A 21,161-nucleotide genomic window follows, 5' to 3' on the forward strand; every position below is an offset into this window, starting at 1 on the left:
TATAAGTTACTGTACAGTATAGCAGCATGTGGTATATAATGTATAGTAACTGTATAACCCTGATAACACAGCAGCTGGATATGTGATATATAAGTTACTGTACAGTATAGCAGCATGTGGTATATAATGTATAGTAACTGTATAACCCTGATAACACAGCAGCTGGATATCTGATATATAAGTTACTGTACAGTATAGCAATCAGCATGTGGTGTATAATGTATAGTAACTGTATAACCCTGATAACACAGCAGCTGGATATGTGATATATAAGTTACTGTACAGTATAGCAGCATGTGGTATATAATGTATAGTAACTGTATAACCCTGATAACACAGCAGCAGCTGGATATGTGATATATAAGTTACTGTACAGTATAGCAGCATGTGGTATATAATGTATAGTAACTGTATAACCCTGATAACACTGCAGCTGGATATGTTATATATAAGTTACTGTACAGTATATAGCAATCAGCATGTGGTATATAATGTATAGTAACTGTATAACCCTGATAACACAGCAGCTGGATATGTGATATATGTTACTGTACAGTATAGCAGCATGTGGTATATAATGTATAGTAACTGTATAACCTTGATAACACAGCAGCAGCAGGTTGTAGATACAGGATGGAGCTGCAGATCCCCATAATGCAGTAGTGTAGTACAACAGGCTAGAATAGAGAAGCAGGGCTGCTGTCAGAGGTCTGTGTTGTCACATGACAGCAATGGAGAAGGTGGGTGTGCTGAACATGGACCAATCGGGAAGTGAGAATCACAGAGCTGTGCAGGAGGACAGAATCTTGATATACAGCAGTGTGTATAGCTGAGTGTGAGAGCAGGCACATTATAGCAGCAGAGTGCATAGCTGAGTGTGAGTGCAGGCACATTATAGCAGCAGAGTGCATAGCTGAGTGTGAGTGCAGGCACATTATAGCAGCAGAGTGCATAGCTGAGTGTGAGCGCAGGCAGATTATACAGGAATAGAGAGGATGGGAAACACAAGGGCTGACAGATCTGCTATGATTGGGTCAGAGTACAGGGCTGTAGACCCCCCTATGCAGACCATGCCCCTCCCCCACATCTCCTATACCATATATACCACTGTATATATATAAGTATTTGGTGACTTTTTCCTGGCACTTTATAACACGTTGCACTTTTCCTTTGTGTGGTTTGATCATTTGTTTCCGTGTTTCTCCGATGCTGGAACAATACCTTGTTTATTTAACGCTCGGGGCAGCAGATGGAGAGAGAGATTTCCGTCAAGTAGTAAATGTTAGCGCAGCTCGCAGCCTGGTAACCTCAGCCCTATAGTGAGCGCCCCCTGCAGGCCCAGGCTGTAGGAGCGAGTCCGATCCTTCTCCTGGATGTCCACCATATACAGGGGTCTCCACCATACACAGGGGTCTCCACCATACACAGGGGTCTCCACCATATACAGGGGTCTCCACCATACACAGGGGTCTCCACCATATACAGGTGTCTCCACCATATACAGGGGTCTCCACCATACACAGGGGTCTCCACCATATACAGGGGTCCCCACCATATACAGGGGTCTCCACCATACACAGGGGTCTCCACCATATACAGGTGTCTCCACCATATACAGGGGTCTCCACCATATACAGGGGTCTCCACCATATACAGGGGTCTCCACCATACACAGGGGTCCCCACCATACACAGGGGTCTCCACCATATACAGGGGTCTCCACCATACACAGGTGTCTCCACCATATACAGGGGTCTCCACCATATACAGGGGTCTCCACCATATACAGGGGTCTCCACCATACACAGGGGTCTCCACCATATACAGGTGTCTCCACCATATACAGGGGTCTCCACCATACACAGGGGTCCCCACCATACACAGGGGTCTCCACCATACACAGGGGTCTCCACCATATACAGGGGTCTCCACCATACACAGGGGTCTCCACCATACACAGGGGTCTCCACCATATACAGGGGTCTCCACCATATACAGGGGTCTCCACCATATACAGGTGTCTCCACCATATACAGGGGTCTCCACCATACACAGGGGTCTCCACCATATACAGGGGTCTCCACCATATACAGGGGTCTCCACCATATACAGGGGTCTCCACCATATACAGGGGTCTCCACCATACACAGGGGTCCCCACCATACACAGGGGTCTCCACCATATACAGGGGTCTCCACCATAGACAGGGGTCTCCACCATATACAGGGGTCTCCACCATATACAGGTGTCTCCACCATATACAGGGGTCTCCACCATACACAGGGGTCTCCACCATACGCAGGGGTCTCCACCATATACAGGGGTCTCCACCATACGCAGGGGTCTCCACCATACACAGGGGTCTCCACCATATACAGGTGTCTCCACCATATACAGGGGTCTCCACCATATACAGGTGTCTCCACCATATACAGGGGTCTCCACCATATACAGGGGTCTCCACCATATACAGGGGTCTCCACCATATACAGGGGTCTCCACCATACACAGGGGTCTCCACCATACACAGGGGTCTCCACCATATACAGGGGTCTCCACCATATACAGGGGTCTCCACCATATACAGGGGTCTCCACCATATACAGGGGTCTCCACCATACACAGGGGTCTCCACCATATACAGGGGTCTCCACCATATACAGGGGTCTCCACCATACACAGGGGTCCCCACCATACACAGGGGTCTCCACCATATACAGGGGTCTCCACCATAGACAGGGGTCTCCACCATATACAGGGGTCTCCACCATATACAGGTGTCTCCACCATATACAGGGGTCTCCACCATACACAGGGGTCCCCACCATACACAGGGGTCTCCACCATATACAGGGGTCTCCACCATATACAGGTGTCTCCACCATACACAGGGGTCTCCACCATACACAGGGGTCTCCACCATATACAGGGGTCTCCACCATATACAGGGGTCTCCACCATATACAGGTGTCTCCACCATACACAGGGGTCTCCACCATATACAGGTGTCTCCACCATACGCAGGGGTCTCCACCATATACAGGTGTCTCCACCATACGCAGGGGTCTCCACCATATACAGGGGTCTCCACCATATACAGGGGTCTCCACCATATACAGGGGTCCCCACCATACACAGGTGTCTCCACCATACACAGGGGTCTCCACCATATACAGGGGTCTCCACCATACACAGGGGTCCCCACCATATACAGGGGTCTCCACCATACGCAGGGGTCTTCACCATATACAGGGGTCTCCACCATATACAGGGGTCTCCACCATATACAGGGGTCCCCACCATATACAGGGGTCTCCACCATATACAGGGGACCCCACCATATACAGGGGTCTCCACCATACACAGGTGTCTCCACCATACACAGGTGTCTCCACCATACACAGGGGTCTCCACCATATACAGGGGTCTCCACCATACACAGGGGTCTCCACCATACGCAGGGGTCTCCACCATACACAGGGGTCTCCACCATATGCAGGGGTCTCCACCATACGCAGGGGTCTCCACCATATACAGGGGTCCCCACCATATACAGGGGTCCCCACCATATACAGGGGTCTCCACCATACACAGGTGTCTCCACCATACGCAGGGGTCTCCACCATACGCAGGGGTCTCCACCATATACAGGGGTCCCCACCATATACAGGGGTCTCCACCATATACAGGGGTCCCCACCATACACAGGTGTCTCCACCATACACAGGGGTCTCCACCATACACAGGGGTCTCCACCATATACAGGGGTCCCCACCATACACAGGTGTCTCCACCATACACAGGGGTCTCCACCATATACAGGGGTCCCCACCATACACAGGTGTCTCCACCATACACAGGGGTCTCCACCATATACAGGGGTCTCCACCATACACAGGGGTCCCCACCATATACAGGGGTCTCCACCATACGCAGGGGTCTTCACCATATACAGGGGTCTCCACCATATACAGGGGTCCCCACCATATACAGGGGTCTCCACCATATACAGGGGACCCCACCATATACAGGGGTCTCCACCATACACAGGTGTCTCCACCATACACAGGGGTCTCCACCATATACAGGGGTCTCCACCATACACAGGGGTCTCCACCATACGCAGGGGTCTCCACCATACACAGGGGTCTCCACCATATGCAGGGGTCTCCACCATACGCAGGGGTCTCCACCATATACAGGGGTCCCCACCATATACAGGGGTCCCCACCATATACAGGGGTCTCCACCATATACAGGTGTCTCCACCATACGCAGGGGTCTCCACCATACGCAGGGGTCTCCACCATATACAGGGGTCCCCACCATATACAGGGGTCTCCACCATATACAGGGGTCCCCACCATACACAGGTGTCTCCACCATACACAGGGGTCTCCACCATACACAGGGGTCTCCACCATATACAGGGGTCCCCACCATACACAGGTGTCTCCACCATACACAGGGGTCTCCACCATATACAGGGGTCCCCACCATACACAGGTGTCTCCACCATATACAGGGGTCCCCACCATACACAGGTGTCTCCACCATATACAGGGGTCCCCACCATACACAGGTGTCTCCACCATACACAGGGGTCTCCACCATATACAGGGGTCCCCACCATACACAGGTGTCTCCACCATACACAGGGGTCTCCACCATATACAGGGGTCTCCACCATATACAGGGGTCTCCACCATATACAGGTGTCTCCACCATACACAGGGGTCTCCACCATATACAGGGGTCTCCACCATATACAGGGGTCTCCACCATATACAGGGGTCTCCACCATACGCAGGGGTCTCCACCATATACAGGGGTCTCCACCATATACAGGGGTCTCCACCATATACAGGTGTCTCCACCATACGCAGGGGTCTCCACCATATACAGGGGTCTCCACCATATACAGGGGTCTCCACCATATAGAGGGGTCCCCACCATACGCAGGGGTCTCCACCATATACAGGGGTCTCCACCATATACAGGGGTCTCCACCATATAGAGGGGTCCCCACCATACGCAGGGGTCTCCACCATATACAGGGGTCTCCACCATATACAGGGGTCTCCACCATATACAGGGGTCTCCACCATACGCAGGGGTCTCCACCATACGCAGGGGTCTCCACCATATACAGGGGTCTCCACCATATACAGGGGTCCCCACCATACACAGGTGTCTCCACCATATACAGGGGTCTCCACCATACACAGGGGTCTCCACCATATGCAGGGGTCTCCACCATATACAGGGGTCTACAGATAAGGCAGCCAGTAATTTATGGCAGTCCGATGGCCGCTGGTTTACATGGAGAGAGTTATGTCGAGAATATCCCCGTACACACAAGCAGCGCCATATAGACACTTTGATGTAAACACTCACACTCGGGAAGGAAGCCTCGCGCTCGCTGACAGTGGCTTCCACTCCTCATCCTGCGGAAGGATTCAGGCGGCAGAAGGAAGCGGTGGATGACATTCTGCGCTGCCACTGCTCCCTGAATGTTCCTCCAGGATTAACTCCTGCAATGCTGGGCTCTCCACACCACTGACCCAACGTAACCCGCTGTCACGTATTCTACCAATAGGGACAAATAAACCGTTTCCTGACGCATCAAACGGCCGAAAAACGTGAAGCCAAACAATGTGTGAGGAAGTGATAATACCCGATACAGGAGAGAAGCAGAGGAGCAGGGGCAAGAGGGGGAGGGGAAGCTTCCATGTTGGAGCAGATATGCTGGTGGATGAAACAGTGAGTTCACAGGTGTAAAGGCTGAATAACACATCCCGAGGGCAGATCCCGACCTCTGCCAGATCGCAACTTCCATTCCAGCTTATCTGTCACCTGCTCCTCACTGATCCTCAAATCGATTCCTTATCTCAGTGATGTCACTGATCTCTAGTGATGTCACTGATCTCTAGTGATGGATAGGCTGTATTCTCAGTGATGTCACTGCTGATCTCTAGTGATGGATAGGCTGTATTCTCAGTGATGTCACCGCTGATCTCTAGTGATGGATAGGCTGTATTCTCCGTGATGTCACTGCTGATCTCTAGTGATGAATAGGCTGTATTCTCAGTGATGTCACTGCTGATCTCTAGTGATGGATAGGCTGTATTCTCAGTGATGTCACTGATCTCTAGTGATGGATAGGCTGTATTCTCAGTGATGTCACTGCTGATCTCTAGTGATAGGCTGTATTCTCAGTGATGTCACTGCTGATCTCTAGTGATGGATAGGCTGTATTCTCAGTGATGTCACTGCTGATCTCTAGTGATGGATAGGCTGTATTCTCAGTGATGTCACCGCTGATCTCTAGTGATGGATAGGCTGTATTCTCAGTGATGTCACTGCTGATCCCTAGTGATGGATAGGCTGTATTCTCAGTGATGTCACCGCTGATCTCTAGTGATGGATAGGCTGTATTCTCAGTGATGTCACTGATCTCTAGTGATGGATAGGCTGTATTCTCAGTGATGTCACTGCTGATCTCTAGTGATGGATAGGCTGTATTCTCAGTGATGTCACTGATCTCTAGTGATGGATAGGCTGTATTCTCAGTGATGTCACTGATCTCTAGTGATGGATAGGCTGTATTCTCAGTGATGTCACTGATCTCTAGTGATGGATAGGCTGTATTCTCAGTGATGTCACTGCTGATCCCTAGTGATGGATAGGCTGTATTCTCAGTGATGTCACTGATCTCTAGTGATGGATAGGCTGTATTCTCAGTGATGTCACTGCTGATCTCTAGTGATAGGCTGTATTCTCAGTGATGTCACTGCTCTCTAGTGATGGATAGGCTGTATTCTCAGTGATGTCACTGCTGATCTCTAGTGATGGATAGGCTGTATTCTCAGTGATGTCACCGCTGATCTCTAGTGATGGATAGGCTGTATTCTCAGTGATGTCACTGATCTCTAGTGATGGATAGGCTGTATTCTCAGTGATGTCACTGCTGATCTCTAGTGATGGATAGGCTGTATTCTCAGTGATGTCACTGATCTCTAGTGATGGATAGGCTGTATTCTCAGTGATGTCACTGATCTCTAGTGATGGATAGGCTGTATTCTCAGTGATGTCACTGCTGATCTCTAGTGATGGATAGGCTGTACTCTCAGTGATGTCTCCACTGATCTCTAGTGATGGATAGGCTGTATTCTCAGTGATGTCACCGCTGATCCCTAGTGATGGATAGACTGTATTCTCAGTGATGTCACCGCTGATCTCTAGTGATGGATAGGCTGTATTCTCAGTGATGTCACTGATCTCTAGTGATGGATAGGCTGTATTCTCAGTGATGTCACTGCTGATCTCTAGTGATGGATAGGCTGTATTCTCAGTGATGTCACTGATCTCTAGTGATGGATAGGCTGTATTCTCAGTGATGTCACCACTGATATCTAGTGATGGATAGGCTGTATTCTCAGTGATGTCACTGATCTCTAGTGATGGATAGGCTGTATTCTCAGTGATGTCACTGATCTCTAGTGATGGATAGGCTGTATTCTCAGTGATGTCACCACTGATCTCTAGTGATGGATAGGCTGTATTCTCAGTGATGTCACTGCTGATCACTAGTGATGGATAGGCTGCATTCTCAGTGATGTCACCACTGATCTCTAGTGATGGATAGGCTGTATTCTCAGTGATGTCACTGCTGATCACTAGTGATGGATAGGCTGCATTCTCAGTGATGTCACTGATCTCTAGTGATAGATAGGCTGTATTCTCAGTGATGTCACTGATCTCTAGTGATGGATAGGCTGTATTCTCAGTGATGTCACTGATCTCTAGTGATGGATAGGCTGTATTCTCAGTGATGTCACTGATCTCTAGTGATGGATAGGCTGTATTCTCAGTGATGTCACTGCTGATCTCTAGTGATGGATAGGCTGTATTCTCAGTGATGTCACTGCTGATCTCTAGTGATGGATAGGCTGTATTCTCAGTGATGTCACTGCTGATCTCTAGTGATGGATAGGCTGTATTCTCAGTGATGTCACCGCTGATCTCTAGTGATGGATAGGCTGTATTCTCAGTGATGTCACTGCTGATCTCTAGTGATGGATAGGCTGCATTCTCAGTGATGTCACTGATCTCTAGTGATGGATAGGCTGTATTCTCAGTGATGTCACTGATCTCTAGTGATGGATAGGCTGTATTCTCAGTGATGTCACTGATCTTTAGTGATGGATAGGCTGTATTCTCAGTGATGTCACCGCTGATCTCTAGTGATGGATAGGCTGTATTCTCAGTGATGTCACTGATCTCTAGTGATGGATAAGCTGTATTCTCAGTGATGTCACCGCTGATCTCTAGTGATGGATAGGCTGTATTCTCAGTGATGTCACTGCTGATCTCTAGTGATGGATAGGCTGTATTCTCAGTGATGTCACTGATCTTTAGTGGTGGATAGGCTGTATTCTCAGTTAGGTAAAGTGTTAGAACATGGCACTTTGTCTATGAAGTTGCCGCCATCTCTTTGCCTCTGGGCATAGCTGAACATAGTGATAACCGTCGGCGGCTTCTGTCAGGGTCTTGGTCGTATTATAGGAGAGCACTTTGCTTCTATTGAGCGGTGATGAGTTTTCTTCTTCCAGTCCGGTCTCAGCAGATGACAGCCGCCATTCCTGTCCTTCACCGCATCTTCCATCAGGCTCATCCCGCTCCTTCGGCTCTTACGTAAGGTTGATATCTCAGCCTGAAGCTTTTAATCCATTATATTCTACCTTGGTGGAGGTCTCAGAGGCCCGGTCCAGCGGAGACACATGGCGGACATGCATCGCCACCCCTGACTCTTTTCCTGAGATCCAGTAATGGATTCTTACACAATTTGGCATCCAACCTCTGAAACGTCACATGAAATTAGCAGTTCTCCAGAAATTGTGCAATCGGCGAGTGCAGACGAATTCCCGCGAGGCAACGCCAGAGATTTTAACGTGATTAATGTTGAGGTTTAAGTACAATGCAAATCCCATATGCTCACAGATGCTCTGTAATAGCGGATTAACAAGCTGCTGATCTGTTATACGTGTGCGGCGGTGTAAGTGCTCACTCACCTAGGAGAGTACACCAGTCCAGGTGACGGCCGGAAAGATAGAAGCCGGCCGCACAGAGACATTTCCTCTCCCCCATAACAACCTGAATGGGGCGCTAGCATCTGGTTACCCCTCGCCCATTGGCGAATCATTCTGCTAACCGTATGTTAGGGTTCTATTAGGAAACAGAAAGTGAGTGCTAATCTATGGCCCTTCTATACGGAGCGATAATCCGCACAGAGCGTTCCAGGGTCAGGGTCACTGATCTCTAGTGATGGATAGGCTGTATTCTCAGTGATGTCACTGCGGATCTCTAGTGATGGATAGGCTGTATTCTCAGTGATGTCACTGCTGATCTCTAGTGATGGATAGGCTGTATTCTCAGTGATGTCACTGCTGATCTCTAGTTATGGATAGGCTGTATTCTCAGTGATGTCACTGATCTCTAGTGATGGATAGGCTGTATTCTCAGTGATGTCACTGATCTCTAGTGATGGATAGGCTGTATTCTCAGTGATGTCACTGATCTCTAGTGATGGATAGGCTGTATTCTCAGTGATGTCACCGCTGATCTCTAGTGATGGATAGGCTGTATTCTCAGTGATGTCACTGATCTCTAGTGATGGATAGGCTGTATTCTCAGTGATGTCACTGATCTCTAGTGATGGATAGGCTGTATTCTCAGTGATGTCACCGCTGATCTCTAGTGATGGATAGGCTGTATTCTCAGTGATGTCACTGATCTCTAGTGATGGATAGGCTGTATTCTCAGTGATGTCACTGATCTCTAGTGATGGATAGGCTGTACTCTCAGTGATGTCACCGCTGATCTCTAGTGATGGATAGGCTGTATTCTCAGTGATGTCACTGCTGATCTCTAGTGATAGGCTGTATTCTCAGTGATGTCACTGCTCTCAAGTGATGGATAGGCTGTATTCTCAGTGATGTCACTGCTGATCTCTAGTGATGGATAGGCTGTATTCTCAGTGATGTCACCGCTGATCTCTAGTGATGGATAGGCTGTATTCTCAGTGATGTCACCGCTGATCTCTAGTGATGGATAGGCTGTATTCTCAGTGATGTCACTGATCTCTAGTGATGGATAGGCTGTATTCTCAGTGATGTCACCGCTGATCTCTAGTGATGGATAGGCTGTATTCTCAGTGATGTCACCGCTGATCTCTAGTGATGGATAGGCTGTATTCTCAGTGATGTCACTGATCTCTAGTGGTGGATAGGCTGTATTCTCAGTGATGTCACTGATCTCTAGTGATGGATAGGCTGTATTCTCAGTGATGTCACTGATCTATAGTGATGGATAGGCTGTATTCTAGTGATGTCACTGCTGATCTCTAGAGATGGATAGGCTGTATTCTCAGTGATGTCACTGATCTCTAGTGATGGATAGGCTGTATTCTCAGTGATGTCACTGCAGATCTCTAGTGATGGATAGGCTGTATTCTCAGTGATGTCACTGATCTCTAGTGGTGGATAGGCTGTATTCTCAGTGATGTCACTGATCTCTAGTGATGGATAGGCTGTATTCTCAGTGATGTCACTGATCTCTAGTGATGGATAGGCTGTATTCTCAGTGTCACTGCTGATTTCATGTAGATGTTATTCTGCGTCTGTGATATTTTCCTAAATGCGTTCGTTATGTCCGCTGAACCTTGCTTTGGCTCTTCAGGTTTGGTGCTATTAGCCCTCTTCTCTTTCTCCTCCGCCGTCACTGTTTACCTTAAATACTCAATGAATTGTAAAACTACGACCTACGTAAACGGCCTCCAGTGACTAAAGTTTGCGCAAGAGCAATGATGGTGTCGGCCGTATCCACAAAAGACAATAGAGCTGGAATCAATGCATCCATGATACTTCCGGTAATCATTGCTGCGAGATGACTCCGGGTTACTGGGCGCCATCTGAACAATTCCCAACAAAGCCCACTGTCCGGCAGGTGAGAGGTCTCACTGGATACCACAACTCCCATCCTCCTGGCTCGGCTCCTGTTGCTGGCTCCTCTGCGGGAGTCATTGGATAAGGGTAAATAATGAGGCGTAGGATGTTCTCGTATCCATTATGGATGAGATAAACATTACCGGCTGCTATTAGCATTTTAAACACACATCATGTGTGCGGAGATGAGAGCAGAGTGACACCGCTGTGCCGTTCCGGGGGTCCGGCTGGTGGCGGCCGTGTTTACCATCCCTGTGGCTCCTTCCATAATTCCCTCTAATAGATAATCCTCCAGTGTCTCACATTTACAATTAGAAACCTTCTTCTCAGTGTCCAACCCGTCCCTGATACTGCTCTCTGACAGAACACTGCACCTCCTGCCCGGTGGAGGATCATGGGATATGCTGGCGTTGGGGTGATATATAGCTGGGTTATAGCACAATGACATAACATCCATCTAGTTCAGTGTATTATCCTGCAGTGTTCATCCAGGGGAAGAAACCAAATTGTCCTCAGAATAAACCCTGAAACATTGGCACTTCTCCAGAAACCAGTCACTTCTCCAGAAACCAGTCACATCTCCAGAAACCAGTCACATCTCCAGATACCAGTCACATCTCCAGATACCAATTACATCTCCAGATACCAATTACATCTCCAGAAACCAGTCACATCTCCAGATACCAGTGACATCTCTATAAACCAGTCACATCTCCAGATACCAGTGACATCTCCAGAAACCAGTGACATCTCCAGAAACCAGTCACTTCTCCAGATACCAGTGACATCTCTATAAACCAGTCACCTCTCCAGATACCAGTGACATCTCTATAAACCAGTCACTTCTCCAGATACCAGTTACATCTCCAGAAACCAGTCACTTCTCCAGATACCAGTGACATCTCCAGAAACCAGTCACTTCTCCAGATACCAGTGACATCTCTATAAACCAGTCACTTCTCCAGATACCAGTGACATCTCTATAAACCAGTCACTTCTCCAGATACCAGTGACATCTCTATAAACCAGTCACTTCTCTAGATACCAGTGACATCTCTATAAACCAGTCACTTTTCCAGATACCAGTGACATCTCCAGAAACCAGTCACTTCTCCAGATACCAGTGACATCTCTATAAACCAGTCACTTCTACAGATACCAGTGACATCTCTATAAACCAGTCACTTCTCTAGATACCAGTGACATCTCTATAAACCATTCACTTCTCCAGATACCAGTGACATCTCCAGAAACCAGTCACTTCTCCAGATACCAGTGACATCTCTATAAACCAGTCACTTCTCCAGATACCAGTGACATCTCTATAAACCAGTCACATCTCCAGATACTAGTGACATCTCTATAAACCAGTCACTTCTCTAGATACCAGTGACATCTCTATAAACCAGTCACTTCTCCAGATACCAGTGACATCTCTATAAACCAGTCACTTCTCCAGATACCAGTGACATCTCTATAAACCAGTCACTTCTCCAGATACCAGTGACATCTCCAGAAACCAGTCACTTCTCTAGATACCAGTGACATCTCTATAAACCAGTCACTTCTCCAGATACCAGTGACATCTCTATAAACCAGTCACATCTCCAGATACCAGTGACATCTCCAGAAACCAGTCACTCTTCTAGATACCAGTGACATCTCTATAAACCAGTCACTTCTCCAGATACCAGTGACATCTCTATAAACCAGTCACTTCTCCAGATACCAGTGACATCTCTATAAACCAGTCACTTCTCCAGATACCAGTGACATCTCCAGAAACCAGTCACTTCTCTAGATACCAGTGACATCTCTATAAACCAGTCACTTCTCCAGATACCAGTGACATCTCTATAAACCAGTCACTTCTCTAGATACCAGTGACATCTCTATAAACCAGTCACTTCTCCAGATACCAGTGACATCTCTATAAACCAGTGAACTCTCCAGATACCAGTCACTTTTCCAGAAACCAGTCACATTTCCAAACACCAGTCATCTCCAGAAACCAATTGTAAAAAAAAAAAACAGCACTCCACAATATAGAGCCTATAACCATTATTATCATTACACTTTCTGCACTAGGAAAGACTTCAGAAGAGAAGGGTTTTGGGGCAGTGATATCCGACACCAGTGCAACCAGGTGGTTGTTACAGGAGGAAGAAGGGAAAGGAAGGACATCTATCTATCTATCTATCTATCTATCTATCTATCTATCTATCTATCTATCTATCTATCTATCTCCTATCTATCTATCTCCTATCTATCTATCTATCTATCTATCTATCTCCTATCTATCTATCTCCTATCTATCTATCTATCTATCTATCTATCTATCTATCTATCTATCTATCTATCTCCTATCTATCTATCTATCTATCTATCTATCTATCTATCTATCTATCTCCTATCTATCTATCTATCTATCTATCTATCTATCTATCTCCTCTATGATAATAATAAAGGAAATAATATAAGGGCGGCCTAGATGGACCGGGAGCCTCTTTTGCTTACAATCTTCTTAGTTTCTATTCCAGGCAATAATGATTATAATCTGAAATATTATTATTATTATTATTATTATTATTATTACTACACCCAGATTATTACATGACACCCCTATACTGCCCCCTCTTGCTCAATAAGGTTACAGCATCTTCTGTATTATAAGAGAGCATTAAGCCTTGTGAAGACTCTCATGCGCCATCTTATTAGATTGGTTTTTATGTTTTTGGTTGATGGAATTATTTGTTTTCTGGAATATTGTGGTCGGCATTACTTATTGTTTGGGCCTCTGGGTTTCCTATTTGCCTTCTAGCTGACTGAATCCTTGGCACCATGTTCATGGGGTCTTGGAGACACGAGGTTCCAGTTCCATTGTATATATGTTATTTCCTATATACATAACCCTTTTAGGTTGAGTTGTGTTGGAATTCTGTCTTGCAGGGTTGCATTATGTCACTCATTGGCTGACTTTGGATGGATCCACATGTAGATGGATTGCTATGCGTATGGACATGGCAAAGTAGTCTGTGAGGGTTGGATCTTGGCTGGCAAAAACATTTGGTTTGGTGTTTTTCTAAGAACACACTGTCCACAGTTATGTATTCAATCCATGGGAATGGGATAAATCCTCGACAAGCCGTCTTCTTGCTGTGTTGCGTCGCTGTTTGGCCCAGTTACCCGGGGTTTACGTCCAGAAGGGCTGTCATGTACTTTTGGACACCTTATACAGTAAGTTGGTGTCGTCATTGGTTGGCAGAAATACTTGCAATCCTTGGCAGAGAAGGTTGTGCTAGTCTTTTAGGTCGGCAGGGATGTGTTCAGGTTCTGTTTGGTTATTACAGTTCCAAATTTGGAAGAATCGTTGGGGTCTCTGGTCACCAAAGTTTCCTTTGTAACGTCTTTGGAGAGGAGCATGGTCTTCATTGTTGACGTTGCGTTTGTGTTGAAAATATCTCACTTGGGGTTGTACGAGAACAAGAATGATCTCCTTTTTGGAAAATATCTCAAGAAATCTGTATTCAATTATTTAAAGAAATAAGACAAAGCCAAATTATAAAGTGCAGAACAATGTTAGTATGGCTGTGCCAGAATCTGGGAGTTCAGCGTTTATAAGCTTGGAACCTCCTCTCCCAACCTTCCTGTGGAGACATTTTTCCTGTCTCCGCTGAGGGCTACCGTGACCGCAATGTTGGCAGACACATTCATCAGATTTGATGTGAACAAATTGCTGGGATGGTCCTGGTTTACAGCAGAGCTCCTCACTTTACAGGTGAAATATACAAACCCAGAAACCCTAAGCTTGGCTCATCTTGTGCCGAACGTAAGATGTGACACATCGACCCCACCAGCAATGGGCTTCACCAAGGTCCGCCTTATCTGATAGCTAGTAGAGAAGATCCACACTGCAGGAGATCACCGACTGTCCTCACATCCACGTTCTTTATTATACTTATTCCCTGACGTGAAGGTGATTTCCCAAGAAGGGTCTCCAGTTGTCAAGCTTTTCATTAACAAGCCCATGACCTCTGGGATCAGCTCGATCTATCTTCCTCTTCTCACTTCAGCTCTTCTAAACACATCTGGTTTTACAATGAGCTGAGTCTTCTCATAACTTGTGCAGAAGATAAAGCTTTAGTCTCATCATTTGTTATTAAAGGACAAGGTTGGGTGCAATAGGGTCAAGTACATTTAACCCTGTCAGGATGCATTGCCTTAAAGTTTTTTTAACCATTATCACAGCTTACATGGCAGAAAAAAACTACTATAATACTGCCCCCTATATACAACAATATAACTCCTATAATACTGCTCCTATATATAGGAATATAACTACTATAATACTGCCCCTATATACAGGAATATAACTACTATAATACTGCTCCTACATACAGGAATATACTACTATAATACTGCTCCCATATACAGGAATATACCTACTATAATACTGCTCCTATATACAGGAATATAACTACTATAATACTGCTCCTATATACCAGAATATAACTACTATAATACTGCTCCCTATATACAGGAATATAACTACTATAATACTGCTCCTATATACAGGAATATACTACTATAATACTGCTCCTATATACAGGGATATAACTACTATAATACTGCTCCCTATATACAGGAATATAACTACTATAATACTGCTCCTATATACAGGAATATACTACTATAATACTGCTCCTATATACAAGAATATAACTACTATAATACTGTCCCCTATACAGGAATATAACTACTATAATACTGCTCCTACATACAGGAATATACCTACTATAATACTGCCCCTATATACAGGAATATAACTACTATAATACTGCTCCTATATATAGGAATATAACTACTATAATACTGCCCCCTATATACAAGAATATACCTACTATAATACTGCCCCTATATACAGAAATATAACTACTATAATACTGCTCCTATATACAGGAATATACCTACTATAATACTGCCCCCTATATACAGGGATATAACTACTATAATACTGCTCCTATATACAGGAATATAACTACTATAATACTGCTCCTATATACAGGAATATAACTACTATAATACTGCTCCTATATACAGGAATATAACTACTATAATACTGCTCCTATATACCAGAATATAACTACTATAATACTGCTCCCTATATACAGGAATATAACTACTATAATACTGCTCCTATATACAGGAATATACTACTATAATACTGCTCCTATATACAGGGATATAACTACTATAATACTGCTCCCTATATACAGGGATATAACTACTATAATACTGCCCCCTATATACAGGAATATAACTACTATAATACTGCTCCCTATATACAGGAATATAACTACTATAATACTGCTCCTATATACAGGAATATAACTACTATAATACTGCTCCTATATACAGGGATATAACTACTATAATACTGCCCCCTATATACAGGAATATAACTACTATAATACTGCCCCCTATATACAGGGATATAACTACTATAATACTGCTCCTATATACAAGAATATAACTACTATAATACTGCTCCTATATACAGGAATATAACTACTATAATACTGCTCCTATATACAAGAATATAACTACTATAATACCGCCCCCTATATACAGGAATATAACTACTATAATACTGCTCCTATATATAGGAATATAACTACTATAATACTGCCCCCTATATACAAGAATATACCTACTATAATACTGCCCCTATATACAGAAATATAACTACTATAATACTGCTCCTATATACAGGAATATACCTACTATAATACTGCCCCCTATATACAGGGATATAACTACTATAATACTGCTCCTATATACAGGAATATAACTACTATAATACTGCTCCTATATACAGGAATATAACTACTATAATACGGCTCCTATATACAGGAATATAACTACTATAATACTGCTCCTATATACCAGAATATAACTACTATAATACTGCTCCCTATATACAGGAATATAACTACTATAATACTGCTCCTATATACAGGAATATACTACTATAATACTGCTCCTATATACAGGGATATAACTACTATAATACTGCTCCCTATATACAGGGATATAACTACTATAATACTGCCCCCTATATACAGGAATATAACTACTATAATACTGCTCCCTATATACAGGAATATAACTACTATAATACTGCTCCTATATACAGGAATATAACTACTATAATACTGCTCCTATATACAGGAATATAACTACTATAATACTGTCCCCTATATACAGGGATATAACTACTATATATACCCCTCCTAGGTGTGACTGAATGACATCCTCTCAGCGATACTTTGTTCTGTACAAATCTGAATGTGCTGACGCAAACATCCCATACACACAGAGAATTACAGTGGTACCCCCTCTGGGCTGATCCAACTTTGCTGTAATATATATATAATATTTGTAATGTGTATGACTTCCACGTGCCTATATGACCTCCCTACAAGGCCCGGGCGTGCTCCTGATGAGGTGGCTGTATGACTTCCCTACAAGGCCCGGGCGTGCTCCTGATGAGGTGTCTGTATGACCCCCCTACAAGGCCCGGGCATGCTCCTGATGAGGTGTCTGTATGACCTCCCTACAAGGCCCGGGCATGCTCCTGATGAGGTGTCTGTATGACCTCCCTACAAGGCCCGGGCATGCTCCTGATGAGGTGTCTGTATGACCTCCCTACAAGGCCCGGGCATGCTCCTGATGAGGTGTCTGTATGACCTCCCTACAAGGCCCGGGCATGCTCCTGATGAGGTGTCTGTATGACCTCCCTACAAGGCCCGGGCATGCTCCTGATGAGGTGTCTGTATGACCCCCCTACAAGGCCCGGGCATGCTCCTGATGAGGTGTATGACGTCCCTACAAGGCCCGTGCATGCTCCTGATGAGGTGTATGACCTCCCTACAAGGCCCGGGCATGCTCCTGATGAGGTGTCTGTATGACCTCCCTACAAGGCCCGGGCATGGTCCTGATGAGGTGTATGACGTCCCTACAAGGCCGGGCATGCTCCTGATGAGGTGGCTGTGTGACCTCCCTACAAGGCCCGGGCATGCTCCTGATGAGGTGTATGACCTCCCTACAAGGCCCGGGCATGCTCCTGATGAGGTGCCTGTATGACCTCCCTACAAGGCCGGGGCATGCTCCTGACTAGGTGTCTGTATGATCTCCCTACAAGGCCCGGGCATGCTCCTGATGAGGTGTCTGTATGACCTCCCTACAAGGCCCGGGCAGTACCCTGCTTAGTACCTTCTTAGTACCCCCTTAGTATGCCCCTTAGTACCTTCTTATTGCCCCCTTAGTATGCCCCTTAGCTACTTCTTTGTATCATTTATTATGCCCCTTCGTACCCCCTTAGTATCTTCTTAGTATGCCCCTTAGTACCCCCTTAGTATGCCCCTTAATACCCCTTAGTACCCCCCTTAGTATGCCCCTTAATACCCCTTAGTACCCCCCTTAGTATGCCCCTTAATACCCCTTAGTACCCCTCTTAGTATGCCCTTAGTACCCCCTTAGTACCACCCTTAGTATGCCCCTTAGTACCCCCTTTAGTACCCCCCTTAGTATGCCCTTAGTACCCCCTTATTATGCCTCTCTCAATGGAGCTTCTGGTGCAGGCTTCCATAGTTGCCAACAGTATGACCCGGTAAGCCCCGCCCCCATCGTGGTAAGCCCTGCCCCCGGCGCCCAACGCGGGGCTAACTAACCAGCAGAGTACACAGGGCCAGACGAGGAGAGACGCCATGGACAACTGGAAATATGGTAAGAGACTGACCCATTATACTTACCATATTTCCAGTTGTCCATGGTGTCTCTCCTCCTATGGCCCTGTGTACTCTGCTGGTTAGTTAGCCCCTCGGTGGGTGCCGGGGGCGGGGCTTACCGCGACGGGGGCGGGGCTTACCGGGTCATACTGTTGGCAACTATGGGCTTCCTCTTCCAGCTCCACGGTGCCCACACTCTTCTCACATCAACTGTGCCAATCAGGAGAGGAGTGCGGGCGCCGTGGGGCTGGAAGAGGAAGCCTGCGCCAGAGGCCTGTGCATCACCTCCTCAGCGTCGGGTGCGGCATACGCCCGGCCAGCAGGTGTCGCTGTGAGCGCTCATTAGGAGCGCTCACAGTGTAAGGGCTGCAGCTGCCGGTGCGAACGCCGGGGCCCGGCCGGGGTGGGGGACAGCGGGACACATGGGGGCCGTTCCGGGATCCGGGACGGTTGGGAGGTATGTGTATGGCCTCTCTACACGGCCCGGAGCTGCTCCTGATGAGGTGGCCGATGGTCTCCTGAGGGATCTTCTCCTGGACCTGGACTAAAGCAGCCGCCAACTCCTGGACAGTCTGTGACGCTATGTGACAGTGGATGGAGGAACGGGCGGCCAGTCCATAGCTTCACTGCCTCCATCTTGTAGGAACTGCTGACACTCCAGCCACATGAGGTCTAACATTGTCCTGCATTAGGAGGAACCCCAACCGCACCAGCATATGGTCTCACAAGGGCTCTGAGGGTCTCCGTACCTAATGGCAGTCAGGCTACCTCTGGCAGCACATGGAGGGCTGTGCCACCCCCCAAAGAAATGCCCCCCCCCCATTACTGATCCCCTGCCAGACCACTTATGGTGAAGGAAGTTGCAGGCAGCAGATCGCTCTCCAATGCGGCTACAGACTCAGTCACGTCTGTCACATGTGCTCAGTGTGAACCTGCTCTCATCTGTGAGGAGCACAGGGGGCGCCAGTGGTGAATCTGCCAATCCTGGTGTTCTCTGGCAAATGCCAAGCGTCCTGCACGGTGTTGGGCTGTGAGCACAATCCCCATCTGTGGCCGTCGGGTCCTCACACCGTCCTCATGGAGTTGGTTTCTAACCATTTGTGCAGACACATGCAGATTTGTGGCTGCTGGAGGTCATTGTGCAGGGATCTGGCAGTGCTCTTCCTGTTCCTCCTTATACAAAGGCAGTGGTGGTCCTGCTGCTGGGTTGTTACCTCCTACGGCCTCCTCCATGTCTCCTGGTGTACTGGCCTGTCTCCTGGTAGCCTCCAGCCTCTGGACACTACGGCCTCCTCCATGTCTCCTGGTAGCCTCCAGCCTCTGGACACTACGGCCTCCTCCATGTCTCCTGGTGTACTGGCCTGTCTCCTGGTAGCCTCCAGCCTCTGGACACTACGGCCTCCTCCATGTCTCCTGGTGTACTGGCCTGTCTCCTGGTAGCCTCCAGCCTCTGGACACTACGGCCTCCATGTCTCCTGGTGTACTGGCCTGTCTCCTGGTAGCCTCCAGCCTCTGGACACTACGGCCGCCTCCATGTCTCCTGGTGTCCTGGCCTGTCTCCTGGTCCCCAGCCTCTGGACACTACGGCCTCCTCCATGTCTCCTGGTCCCCAGCCTCTGGACACTACACTGACAGACACAGCAAACCTTCTTGCCACAGCTCGCATTGAAGTGCCATCCTGGATTAGCTGCACTACCTGAGCCACTTGTGTGGGTTGTAGAATCTGGCTCATGCTTCCACAGGTGTGAAAGCACCAGCAACATTAAAAAGTGACCAAAACATCAGCCAGAAAGCCTAGGTAGTGAGAAGGGGTCTGTGGTCCCCACCTGCAGGACCCTCCGTTATTGAGGGGGTCTCGCTAGTTGCAGGTGACAGTGAGTGTCTGTCAGTGCTGCTTCCTAAGTGGACAGTCTGATGTCACAGAAGTCTCATGTGTTGTTTAAGTGTTCCCTTTATTTGTTTGAGCAGTGTATATATGTGTGTAGTTGTGGTATAGGTTTTTTGTATATATGTGTGTGTAGTTGTGGTATGGGTTATATATATGTGTATGTAGTTGTTATATATATATGTGTGTAGTTGTGGTATGGGTTGTATATATGTATATATGTGTGGAGTTGTGGTATAGGTATTTTGTATATATGTGTGTGTAGTTGTGGTATGGATTATATATATGTGTATGTAGTTGTTATATATATATGTGTGTAGTTGTGGTATGGGTTGTATATATATGTATATATATATTTGTGTGCAGTTGTGGTATGGCTTGTATATAGGTATACGTGTGTGTAGTTGTTATATATATGTGTGTAGTTGTGGTATGGGTTGTATATATATATATATATGTGTGTGTAGTTGTGGTATAGGC

The 21,161-nt window shown here is 46.7% G+C and overlaps 1 protein-coding gene across 1 annotated transcript in view; it reads left to right on the plus strand.

Moving 5' to 3' along the window:
• The window catches only part of NPR1 (natriuretic peptide receptor 1), a 71,367-nt gene that overhangs the window by 12,205 nt on the left and 38,001 nt on the right, over positions 1-21,161 (plus strand). The gene's annotated exons all lie outside the window — the stretch shown is intronic.

Source organism: Dendropsophus ebraccatus, chromosome 13 (assembly GCF_027789765.1).
Source record: "Dendropsophus ebraccatus isolate aDenEbr1 chromosome 13, aDenEbr1.pat, whole genome shotgun sequence".
Taxonomy (NCBI): domain Eukaryota; kingdom Metazoa; phylum Chordata; class Amphibia; order Anura; family Hylidae; genus Dendropsophus; species Dendropsophus ebraccatus.